A 12,223-nucleotide genomic window follows, 5' to 3' on the forward strand; every position below is an offset into this window, starting at 1 on the left:
ATAGCCTGCCGAAGCGGAAGCTTGGAGCAGAGTCCTTGAAGCATTAGCTTTAGGTCTGTTTTCTTTTAAGGTTAGTAAGGTTTCAAGACACCTAGGCCCTCGCGAGGGCACCCTATTCCCTGCAAGAACACGTAGTACCAGCAGGCTCCACTAGGCTGATAAGAAACATCCAGGCCCGGAAACCTTTCCCAGTCACTCTGTGTATGCTGAGTGTAGGGCAACACACTGCACTCTTCTTTGGGAGACCTAGGTTTCCTCAGCACTCCAAAAGCTCCAGGAAATCTGTTCTCTAACGCCCTACATGCCATGCAAATCTGCCTCATAGCCCTAGGCTGAGCGGCACTGAGGATCCAAAACTGCTTTGCATTCCTCGTACAGAGTCATACCTTAAGACCCCATACTTACAGGAGAAAGGCGGCTTGCGTTTCTGCCTTAACCACAGCACAGATGTTCCTCTTACACTGCAGGGTGTTAGAAGAAGCTAAGCCCCGATAGCGTACCTAGAGCTTTCCTTGGGAAAGGCAGTAGGCTACACGGAGAACTCTGTGCCAAGAAAACGTTATTCAGGGAAGGGACCAGTGTGTAGCTAGAGTGTGTATTTACTTGGAGAAATCACAAGGAGGTAGGCTGCGTGTTCGCTGGAAACGGGGACCTGATGGCACAGGCCTTGCCTTCCCATTTTGAATACTCAATTCATGCTGCCTTGAAACTACCTAAATAACAGTTTTAGGACGTGTCTCTAGTCACTGTAGGCAGGGCTCTGGGAAGGGAACGAGTGTTCTCTACATCAACAGGGTGCTTTCATAGCCTGGGTTGGTGCTCCTCCTGAGACGCTCTAGAGCTAAAAGGAAACTTGACGTGAGTCCTTTCCTCAAGGTAAAGCCTCGAATAGCCTGCCGAAGCGGAAGCTTGGAGCAGAGTCCTTGAAGCATTAGCTTTAGGTCTGTTTTCTTTTAAGGTTAGTAAGGTTTCAAGACACCGAGGACCTCGCGTGGGCACCCTATTCCCTGCAAGAACACTTAGTTCCGGCAGGCTCCACTAGGCTGCTAAGAAACATCCAGGCCCGGAAACCTTTCCCAGTCACTCTGTGTATGCTGAGTGTAGGGCAACACACTGCACTCTTCTTTGGGAGACCTAGGTTTCTTCAGCACTCCAACACCACCAGGAATTCTGTTCTCTCACGTCCAACATGTCATGCAAATATGCCTCTTAGCCCTAGGTTGAGCGGCACTGAGAAACCAAAACTGCTTTGCATTCCTTGTACAGAGTCATAACGTAAGAACCCATACTTACAGGAGAAAGTCGGCTTGCGTTCCTGCTGTAACCAAAGCACAGTTTTTCCTCTTACACTGCAGGGTGTTAGAAGAAGCTAAGCTCCGATAGCGTACCTAGGGCGTTCCTTGGGAGAGGCAGTTGGCTACACGGAGAACTCCGTGCCAAGGTAACGTTATTCAGGGCAGGGACCAGTGTGTAGCTAGAGTGTATATTTACTTGGAGAAATCACAAGGAGGTAGGCTGCGTGTTCGCTGGAAACGGGGACCTGATGGCACAGGCCTTGCCTTCCCATTTTGAATGCTGAATTCATGCTGCCTTGAAACTACCTAAATAACAGTTTTAGAACGGGTCTCTAGTCACTGTAGGCAGGGCTTTGGGAAGGGCACGAGTGTTCTCTCCATCAACAGGGTGCTTTCATAGCCTGGGAGGGAGCTCCTCCTGAGACGCTCTAGAGCTAAAAGGAAACTTGACGTGAGTCCTTTCCTCAAGGTAAAGCCTCGAATAGCCTGCCGAAGCGGAAGCTTGGAGCAGAGTCCTTGAAGCATTAGCTTTAGGTCTGTTTTCTTTTAAGGTTAGTAAGGTTTCAAGACACCTAGGCCCTCGCGAGGGCACCCTATTCCCTGCAAGAACACGTAGTACCAGCAGGCTCCACTAGGCTGATAAGAAACATCCAGGCCCGGAAACCTTTCCCAGTCACTCTGTGTATGCTGAGTGTAGGGCAACACACTGCACTCTTCTTTGGGAGACCTAGGTTTCCTCAGCACTCCAAAAGCTCCAGGAAATCTGTTCTCTAACGCCCTACATGCCATGCAAATCTGCCTCATAGCCCTAGGCTGAGCGGCACTGAGGATCCAAAACTGCTTTGCATTCCTCGTACAGAGTCATACCTTAAGACCCCATACTTACAGGAGAAAGGCGGCTTGCGTTTCTGCCTTAACCACAGCACAGATGTTCCTCTTACACTGCAGGGTGTTAGAAGAAGCTAAGCCCCGATAGCGTACCTAGAGCTTTCCTTGGGAAAGGCAGTAGGCTACACGGAGAACTCTGTGCCAAGAAAACGTTATTCAGGGAAGGGACCAGTGTGTAGCTAGAGTGTGTATTTACTTGGAGAAATCACAAGGAGGTAGGCTGCGTGTTCGCTGGAAACGGGGACCTGATGGCACAGGCCTTGCCTTCCCATTTTGAATACTCAATTCATGCTGCCTTGAAACTACCTAAATAACAGTTTTAGGACGTGTCTCTAGTCACTGTAGGCAGGGCTCTGGGAAGGGAACGAGTGTTCTCTACATCAACAGGGTGCTTTCATAGCCTGGGTTGGTGCTCCTCCTGAGACGCTCTAGAGCTAAAAGGAAACTTGACGTGAGTCCTTTCCTCAAGGTAAAGCCTCGAATAGCCTGCCGAAGCGGAAGCTTGGAGCAGAGTCCTTGAAGCGTTAGCTTTAGGTATATTTTCAGGTTGGTAAGCTTTCAGGACACGGAGGACCTCGCGTGGGCACCCTATTCCCTGCAAGAACACCTAGTACCGGCAGGCTCCACTAGGCTGCTAAGAAACATCCAGGCCCGGAAACCTTTCCCAGTCACTCTGTGTATGCTGAGTGTAGGGCAACACACTGCACTCTTCCTTGGGAGACCTAGGTTTCCTCAGCACTCCAACAGCTCCAGGAAATCTCTTCTCTCACGTCCTAGATGTCATGCAAATATGCCTCATAGCCCTAGGCTGAGCGGCACTGAGAAACCAAAACTGCTTTGCATTCCTCGTACAGAGTCATAACTTAAGAACCCATACTTACAGGAGAAAGTCGGCTTGCGTTCCTGCTGTAACCAAAGCACAGTTCTTCCTCTTACACTGCAGGGTGTTAGAAGAAGCTAAGCTCCGATAGCGTACCTAGGGCGTTCCTTGGGAGAGGCAGTTGGCTACACGGAGAACTCCGTGCCAAGGTAACGTTATTCAGGGAAGGGACCAGTGTGTAGCTAGAGTGTATATTTACTTGGAGAAATCACAAGGAGGTAGGCTGCGTGTTCGCTGGAAACGGGGACCTGATGGCACAGGCCTTGCCTTCCCATTTTGAATGCTGAATTCATGCTGCCTTGAAACTACCTAAATAACAGTTTTAGAACGGGTCTGTAGTCAGTGTAGGCAGGGCTTTGGGAAGGGCACGAGTGTTCTCTCCATCAACAGGGTGCTTTCATAGCCTGGGAGGGAGCTCCTCCTGAGACGCTCTAGAGCTAAAAGGAAACTTGACGTGAGTCCTTTCCTCAAGGTAAAGCCTCGAATAGCTTGCCGAAGCGGAAGCTTGGAGCAGAGTGCTTGAAACATTAGCTTTACGTCTGTTTTCTTTTAAGGTTAGTAAGGTTTCAAGACACCGAGGACCTCGCGTGGGGACCCTATTCCCTATAAAAACACCTAGTTCCGGCAGGCTCCACTAGGCTGCTAAGAAACATCCAGGCCCGGAAACCTTTCCCAGTCACTCTGTGTATGCTGAGTGTAGGGCAACACACTGCACTCTTCTTTGGGAGACCTAGGTTTCTTCAGCACTCCAACACCACCAGGAATTCTGTTCTCTCACGTCCAACATGTCATGCAAATATGCCTCTTAGCCCTAGGTTGAGCGGCACTGAGAAACCAAAACTGCTTTGCATTCCTCGTACAGAGTCATACCTTAAGACCCCATACTTACAGGAGAAAGTCGGCTTGCGTTCCTGCCTTAACCACAGCACAGATGTTCCTCTTACACTGCAGGGTGTTAGAAGAAGCTAAGCCCCGATAGCGTACCTAGAGCGTTCCTTGGGAGAGGCAGTTGGCTACACGGAAAACTCCGTGCCAAGAAAACGTTATTCAGGGCAGGGACCAGTGTGTAGCTACAGTGTATATTTCCTTGGAGAAATCACAAGGAGGTAGGCTGCATGTTCGCTGGAAACGGGGACCTGATGGCACAGGTCTTGCTTTCCCATTTTGAATGCTCCATTCATGCTGCCTTAAAACTACCTAAAAAACAGTTTTAGGACGTGTCTCTAGTCACTGTAGGCAGGGCTCTGGGAAGGGAACGAGTGTTCTCTCCATCAACAGGGTGCTTTCATAGCCTGGGTTGGTGCTCCTCCTGAGACGCTCTAGAGCTAAAAGGAAACTTGACGTGAGTCCTTTCCTCAAGGTAAAGCCTCGAATAGCCTGCCGAAGCGGAAGCTTGGAGCAGAGTGCTTGAAGCATTAGCTTTAGGTCTGTTTTCTTTTAAGGTTAGTAAGGTTTCAAGACACCGAGGACCTCGCGTGGGCACCCTATTCCCTGCAAGAACACCGAGTTCCGGCAGGCTCCACTAGGCTGCTAAGAAACATCCAGGCCCGGAAACCTTTCCCAGTCACTCTGTGTATGCTGAGTGTAGGGCAACACACTGCACTCTTCCTTGGGAGACCTAGGTTTCCTTAGCACTCCAACACCTCCAGGAATTCTGTTCTCTAACGCCCTACATGCCATGCAAATCTGCCTCAGAGCCCTAGGCTGAGCGGCACTGAGGAACCAAAACTGCTTTGCATTCCTCGTACAGAGTCATACCTTAAGACCCCATACTTACAGGAGAAAGTCGGCTTGCGTTCCTGCTGTAACCAAAGCACAGTTTTTCCTCTTACACTGCAGGGTGTTAGAAGAAGCTAAGCTCCGATAGCGTACCTAGGGCGTTCCTTGGGAGAGGCAGTTGGCTACACGGAGAACTCCGTGCCAAGGTAACGTTATTCAGGGAAGGGACCAGTGTGTAGCTAGAGTGTATATTTACTTGGAGAAATCACAAGGAGGTAGGCTGCGTGTTCGCTGGAAACGGGGACCTGATGGCACAGTCCTTGCCTTCCCATTTTGAATGCTGAATTCATGCTGCCTTGAAACTACCTAAATAACAGTTTTAGAACGGGTCTCTAGTCACTGTAGGCAGGGCTTTGGGAAGGGCACGAGTGTTCTCTCCATCAACAGGGTGCTTTCATAGCCTGGGAGGGAGCTCCTCCTGAGACGCTCTAGAGCTAAAAGGAAACTTGACGTGAGTCCTTTCCTCAAGGTAAAGCCTCCAATAGCCTGCCGAAGCGGAAGCTTGGAGCAGAGTCCTTGAAGCATTAGCTTTAGGTCTGTTTTCTTTTAAGGTTAGTAAGGTTTCAAGACACCTAGGCCCTCGCGAGGGCACCCTATTCCCTGCAAGAACACGTAGTACCAGCAGGCTCCACTAGGCTGATAAGAAACATCCAGGCCCGGAAACCTTTCCCAGTCACTCTGTGTATGCTGAGTGTAGGGCAACACACTGCACTCTTCTTTGGGAGACCTAGGTTTCCTCAGCACTCCAAAAGCTCCAGGAAATCTGTTCTCTAACGCCCTACGTGCCATGCAAATCTGCCTCATAGCCCTAGGCTGAGCGGCACTGAGGATCCAAAACTGCTTTGCATTCCTCGTACAGAGTCATACCTTAAGACCCCATACTTACAGGAGAAAGGCGGCTTGCGTTTCTGCCTTAACCACAGCACAGATGTTCCTCTTACACTGCAGGGTGTTAGAAGAAGCTAAGCCCCGATAGCGTACCTAGAGCTTTCCTTGGGAAAGGCAGTAGGCTACACGGAGAACTCTGTGCCAAGGAAACGTTATTCAGGGAAGGGACCAGTGTGTAGCTAGAGTGTGTATTTACTTGGAGAAATCACAAGGAGGTAGGCTGCGTGTTCGCTGGAAACGGGGACCTGATGGCACAGGCCTTGCCTTCCCATTTTGAATACTCAATTCATGCTGCCTTGAAACTACCTAAATAACAGTTTTAGGACGTGTCTCTAGTCACTGTAGGCAGGGCTCTGGGAAGGGAACGAGTGTTCTCTCCATCAACAGGGTGCTTTCATAGCCTGGGTTGGTGCTCCTCCTGAGACGCTCTAGAGCTAAAAGGAAACTTGACGTGAGTCCTTTCCTCAAGGTAAAGCCTCGAATAGCCTGCCGAAGCGGAAGCTTGGAGCAGAGTCCTTGAAGCGTTAGCTTTAGGTATATTTTCAGGTTGGTAAGCTTTCAGGACACGGAGGACCTCGCGTGGGCACCCTATTCCCTGCAAGAACACCTAGTACCGGCAGGCTCCACTAGGCTGCTAAGAAACATCCAGGCCCGGAAACCTTTCCCAGTCACTCTGTGTATGCTGAGTGTAGGGCAACACACTGCACTCTTCCTTGGGAGACCTAGGTTTCCTCAGCACTCCAACAGCTCCAGGAAATCTCTTCTCTCACGTCCTAGATGTCATGCAAATATGCCTCATAGCCCTAGGCTGAGCGGCACTGAGAAACCAAAACTGCTTTGCATTCCTCGTACAGAGTCATAACTTAAGAACCCATACTTACAGGAGAAAGTCGGCTTGCGTTCCTGCTGTAACCAAAGCACAGTTCTTCCTCTTACACTGCAGGGTGTTAGAAGAAGCTAAGCTCCGATAGCGTACCTAGGGCGTTCCTTGGGAGAGGCAGTTGGCTACACGGAGAACTCCGTGCCAAGGTAACGTTATTCAGGGAAGGGACCAGTGTGTAGCTAGAGTGTATATTTACTTGGAGAAATCACAAGGAGGTAGGCTGCGTGTTCGCTGGAAACGGGGACCTGATGGCACAGGCCTTGCCTTCCCATTTTGAATGCTGAATTCATGCTGCCTTGAAACTACCTAAATAACAGTTTTAGAACGGGTCTCTAGTCACTGTAGGCAGGGCTTTGGGAAGGGCACGAGTGTTCTCTCCATCAACAGGGTGCTTTCATAGCCTGGGAGGGAGCTCCTCCTGAGACGCTCTAGAGCTAAAAGGAAACTTGACGTGAGTCCTTTCCTCAAGGTAAAGCCTCGAATAGCTTGCCGAAGCGGAAGCTTGGAGCAGAGTGCTTGAAACATTAGCTTTACGTCTGTTTTCTTTTAAGGTTAGTAAGGTTTCAAGACACCGAGGACCTCGCGTGGGGACCCTATTCCCTATAAAAACACCTAGTTCCGGCAGGCTCCACTAGGCTGCTAAGAAACATCCAGGCCCGGAAACCTTTCCCAGTCACTCTGTGTATGCTGAGTGTAGGGCAACACACTGCACTCTTCTTTGGGAGACCTAGGTTTCTTCAGCACTCCAACACCTCCAGGAATTCTGTTCTCTCACGCCCTACATGTCATGCAAATCTGCCTCATAGCCCTAGGCTGAGCGGCACTGAGGAACCAAAACTGCTTTGCATTCCTCGTACAGAGTCATACCTTAAGACCCCATACTTACAGGAGAAAGTCGGCTTGCGTTCCTGCCTTAACCACAGCACAGATGTTCCTCTTACACTGCAGGGTGTTAGAAGAAGCTATGCCCCGATAGCGTACCTAGAGCGTTCCTTGGGAGAGGCAGTTGGCTACACGGAAAACTCCGTGCCAAGAAAACGTTATTCAGGGCAGGGACCAGTGTGTAGTTACAGTGTATATTTCCTTGGAGAAATCACAAGGAGGTAGGCTGCATGTTCGCTGGAAACGGGGACCTGATGGCACAGGTCTTGCTTTCCCATTTTGAATGCTCCATTCATGCTGCCTTAAAACTACCTAAAAAACAGTTTTAGGACGTGTCTCTAGTCACTGTAGGCAGGGCTCTGGGAAGGGAACGAGTGTTCTCTACATCAACAGGGTGCTTTCATAGCCTGGGTTGGTGCTCCTCCTGAGACGCTCTAGAGCTAAAAGGAAACTTGACGTGAGTCCTTTCCTCAAGGTAAAGCCTCCAATAGCCTGCCGAAGCGGAAGCTTGGAGCAGAGTCCTTGAAGCATTAGCTTTAGGTCTGTTTTCTTTTAAGGTTAGTAAGGTTTCAAGACACCGAGGACCTCGCGTGGGCACCCTATTCCCTGCAAGAACACCGAGTTCCGGCAGGCTCCACTAGGCTGCTAAGGAACATCCAGGCCCGGAAACCTTTCCCAGTCACTCTGTGTATGCTGAGTGTAGGGCAACACACTGCACTCTTCCTTGGGAGACCTAGGTTTCCTCAGCACTCCAACACCTCCAGGAATTCTGTTCTCTAACGCCCTACATGCCATGCAAATCTGCCTCAGAGCCCTAGGCTGAGCGGCACTGAGGGACCAAAACTGCTTTGCATTCCTCGTACAGAGTCATACCTTAAGACCCCATACTTACAGGAGAAAGGCGGCTTGCGTTTCTGCCTTAACCACAGCACAGATGTTCCTCTTACACTGCAGGGTGTTAGAAGAAGCTAAGCCCCGATAGCGTACCTAGAGCTTTCCTTGGGAAAGGCAGTAGGCTACACGGAGAACTCTGTGCCAAGAAAACGTTATTCAGGGAAGGGACCAGTGTGTAGCTAGAGTGTATATTTACTTGGAGAAATCACAAGGAGGTAGGCTGCGTGTTCGCTGGAAACGGGGACCTGATGGCACAGGCCTTGCCTTCCCATTTTGAATGCTCAATTCATGCTGCCTTGAAACTACCTAAATAACAGATTTAGGACGGGTCTCTAGTCACTGTAGGCAGGGCTTTGGGAAGGGCACGAGTGTTCTCTCCATCAACAGGGTGCTTTCCTAGACTGGGAGGGAGCTCCTCCTGACACGCTCTAGAGCTAAAAGGAAACTTGACGTGAGTCCTTTCCTCAAGGTAAAGCCTCGAATAGCCTGCCGAAGCGGAAGCTTGGAGCAGAGTCCTTGAAGCATTAGCTTTAGGTCTGTTTTCTTTTAAGGTTAGTAATGTTTCAAGACACCGAGGACCTCGCGTGGGCACCCTATTCCCTGCAAGAACACTTAGTTCCGGCAGGCTCCACTAGGCTGCTAAGAAACATCCAGGCCCGGAAACCTTTCCCAGTCACTCTGTGTATGCTGAGTGTAGGGCAACACACTGCACTCTTCTTTGGGAGACCTAGGTTTCTTCAGCACTCCAACACCACCAGGAATTCTGTTCTCTCACGTCCAACATGTCATGCAAATATGCCTCTTAGCCCTAGGTTGAGCGGCACTGAGAAACCAAAACTGCTTTGCATTCCTCGTACAGAGTCATAACTTAAGAACCCATACTTACAGGAGAAAGTCGGCTTGCGTTCCTGCTGTAACCAAAGCACAGTTTTTCCTCTTACACTGCAGGGTGTTAGAAGAAGCTAAGCTCCGATAGCGTACCTAGGGCGTTCCTTGGGAGAGGCAGTTGGCTACACGGAGAACTCCGTGCCAAGGTAACGTTATTCAGGGAAGGGACCAGTGTGTAGCTAGAGTGTATATTTACTTGGAGAAATCACAAGGAGGTAGGCTGCGTGTTCGCTGGAAACGGGGACCTGATGGCACAGTCCTTGCCTTCCCATTTTGAATGCTGAATTCATGCTGCCTTGAAACTACCTAAATAACAGTTTTAGAACGGGTCTCTAGTCAGTGTAGGCAGGGCTTTGGGAAGGGCACGAGTGTTCTCTCCAACAACAGGGTGCTTTCATAGCCTGGGAGGGAGCTCCTCCTGAGACGCTCTAGAGCTAAAAGGAAACTTGACGTGAGTCCTTTCCTCAAGGTAAAGCCTCCAATAGCCTGCCGAAGCGGAAGCTTGGAGCAGAGTCCTTGAAGCATTAGCTTTAGGTCTGTTTTCTTTTAAGGTTAGTAAGGTTTCAAGACACCTAGGCCCTCGCGAGGGCACCCTATTCCCTGCAAGAACACGTAGTACCAGCAGGCTCCACTAGGCTGATAAGAAACATCCAGGCCCGGAAACCTTTCCCAGTCACTCTGTGTATGCTGAGTGTAGGGCAACACACTGCACTCTTCTTTGGGAGACCTAGGTTTCTTCAGCACTCCAACACCACCAGGAATTCTGTTCTCTCATGTCCAACATGCCATGCAAATCTGCCTCAGAGCCCTAGGCTGAGCGGCACTGAGGAACCAAAACTGCTTTGCATTCCTCGTCCAGAGTCATACCTTAAGACCCCATACTTACAGGAGAAAGGCGGCTTGCGTTTCTGCCTTAACCACAGCACAGATGTTCCTCTTACACTGCAGGGTGTTAGAAGAAGCTAAGCCCCGATAGCGTACCTAGAGCGTTCCTTGGGAGAGGCAGTTGGCTACACGGAAAACTCCGTGCCAAGAAAACGTTATTCAGGGCAGGGACCAGTGTGTAGCTACAGTGTATATTTCCTTGGAGAAATCACAAGGAGGTAGGCTGCATGTTCGCTGGAAACGGGGACCTGATGGCACAGTCCTTGCTTTCCCATTTTGAATGCTCCATTCATGCTGCCTTAAAACTACCTAAAAAACAGTTTTAGGACGTGTCTCTAGTCACTGTAGGCAGGGCATTGGGAAGGGAACGAGTGTTCTCTACATCAACAGGGTGCTTTCATAGCCTGGGTTGGTGCTCCTCCTGAGACGCTCTAGAGCTAAAAGGAAACTTGACGTGAGTCCTTTCCTCAAGGTAAAGCCTCCAATAGCCTGCCGAAGCGGAAGCTTGGAGCAGAGTGCTTGAAGCATTAGCTTTAGGTCTGTTTTCTTTTAAGGTTAGTAAGGTTTCAAGACACCGAGGACCTCGCGTGGGCACCCTATTCCCTGCAAGAACACCTAGTTCCGGCAGGCTCCACTAGGCTGCTAAGAAACATCCAGGCCCGGAAACCTTTCCCAGTCACTCTGTGTATGCTGAGTGTAGGGCAACACACTGCACTCTTCTTTGGGAGACCTAGGTTTCTTCAGCACTCCAACACCACCAGGAATTCTGTTCTCTCACGTCCAACATGTCATGCAAATATGCCTCTTAGCCCTAGGTTGAGCGGCACTGAGAAACCAAAACTGCTTTGCATTCCTCGTACAGAGTCATACCTTAAGACCCCATACTTACAGGAGAAAGTCGGCTTGCGTTCCTGCCTTAACCACAGCACAGATGTTCCTCTTACACTGCAGGGTGTTAGAAGAAGCTAAGCCCCGATAGCATACCTAGAGCGTTCCTTGGGAGAGGCAGTTGGCTACACGGAAAACTCCGTGCCAAGAAAACGTTATTCAGGGCAGGGACCAGTGTGTAGTTACAGTGTATATTTCCTTGGAGAAATCACAAGGAGGTAGGCTGCATGTTCGCTGGAAACGGGGACCTGATGGCACAGGTCTTGCTTTCCCATTTTGAATGCTCCATTCATGCTGCCTTAAAACTACCTAAAAAACAGTTTTAGGACGTGTCTCTAGTCACTGTAGGCAGGGCTCTGGGAAGGGAACGAGTGTTCTCTACATCAACAGGGTGCTTTCATAGCCTGGGTTGGTGCTCCTCCTGAGACGCTCTAGAGCTAAAAGGAAACTTGACGTGAGTCCTTTCCTCAAGGTAAAGCCTCGAATAGCCTGCCGAAGCGGAAGCTTGGAGCAGAGTGCTTGAAGCATTAGCTTTAGGTCTGTTTTCTTTTAAGGTTAGTAAGGTTTCAAGACACCGAGGACCTCGCGTGGGCACCCTATTCCCTGCAAGAACACCGAGTTCCGGCAGGCTCCACTAGGCTGCTAAGAAACATCCAGGCCCGGAAACCTTTCCCAGTCACTCTGTGTATGCTGAGTGTAGGGCAACACACTGCACTCTTCTTTGGGAGACCTAGGTTTCTTCAGCACTCCAACACCACCAGGAATTCTGTTCTCTCACGTCCAACAAGTCATGCAAATATGCCTCTTAGCCCTAGGTTGAGCGGCACTGAGAAACCAAAACTGCTTTGCGTTCCTCGTACAGAGTCATACCTTAAGACCCCATACTTACAGGAGAAAGTCGGCTTGCGTTCCTGCCTTAACCACAGCACAGATGTTCCTCTTACACTGCAGGGTGTTAGAAGAAGCTCAGCCCCGATAGCGTACCTAGAGCGTTCCTTGGGAGAGGCAGTTGGCTACACGGAAAACTCCGTGCCAAGAAAACGTTATTCAGGGCAGGGACCAGTGTGTAGCTACAGTGTATATTTCCTTGGAGAAATCACAAGGAGGTAGGCTGCATGTTCGCTGGAAACGGGGACCTGATGGCACAGGTCTTGCTTTCCCATTTTGAATGCT

The sequence above is a fragment of the Balaenoptera borealis genome, assembly GCF_965194805.1.
Source record: "Balaenoptera borealis genome assembly, contig: HAP1_SCAFFOLD_901, whole genome shotgun sequence".
NCBI classification, from domain to species: domain Eukaryota; kingdom Metazoa; phylum Chordata; class Mammalia; order Artiodactyla; family Balaenopteridae; genus Balaenoptera; species Balaenoptera borealis.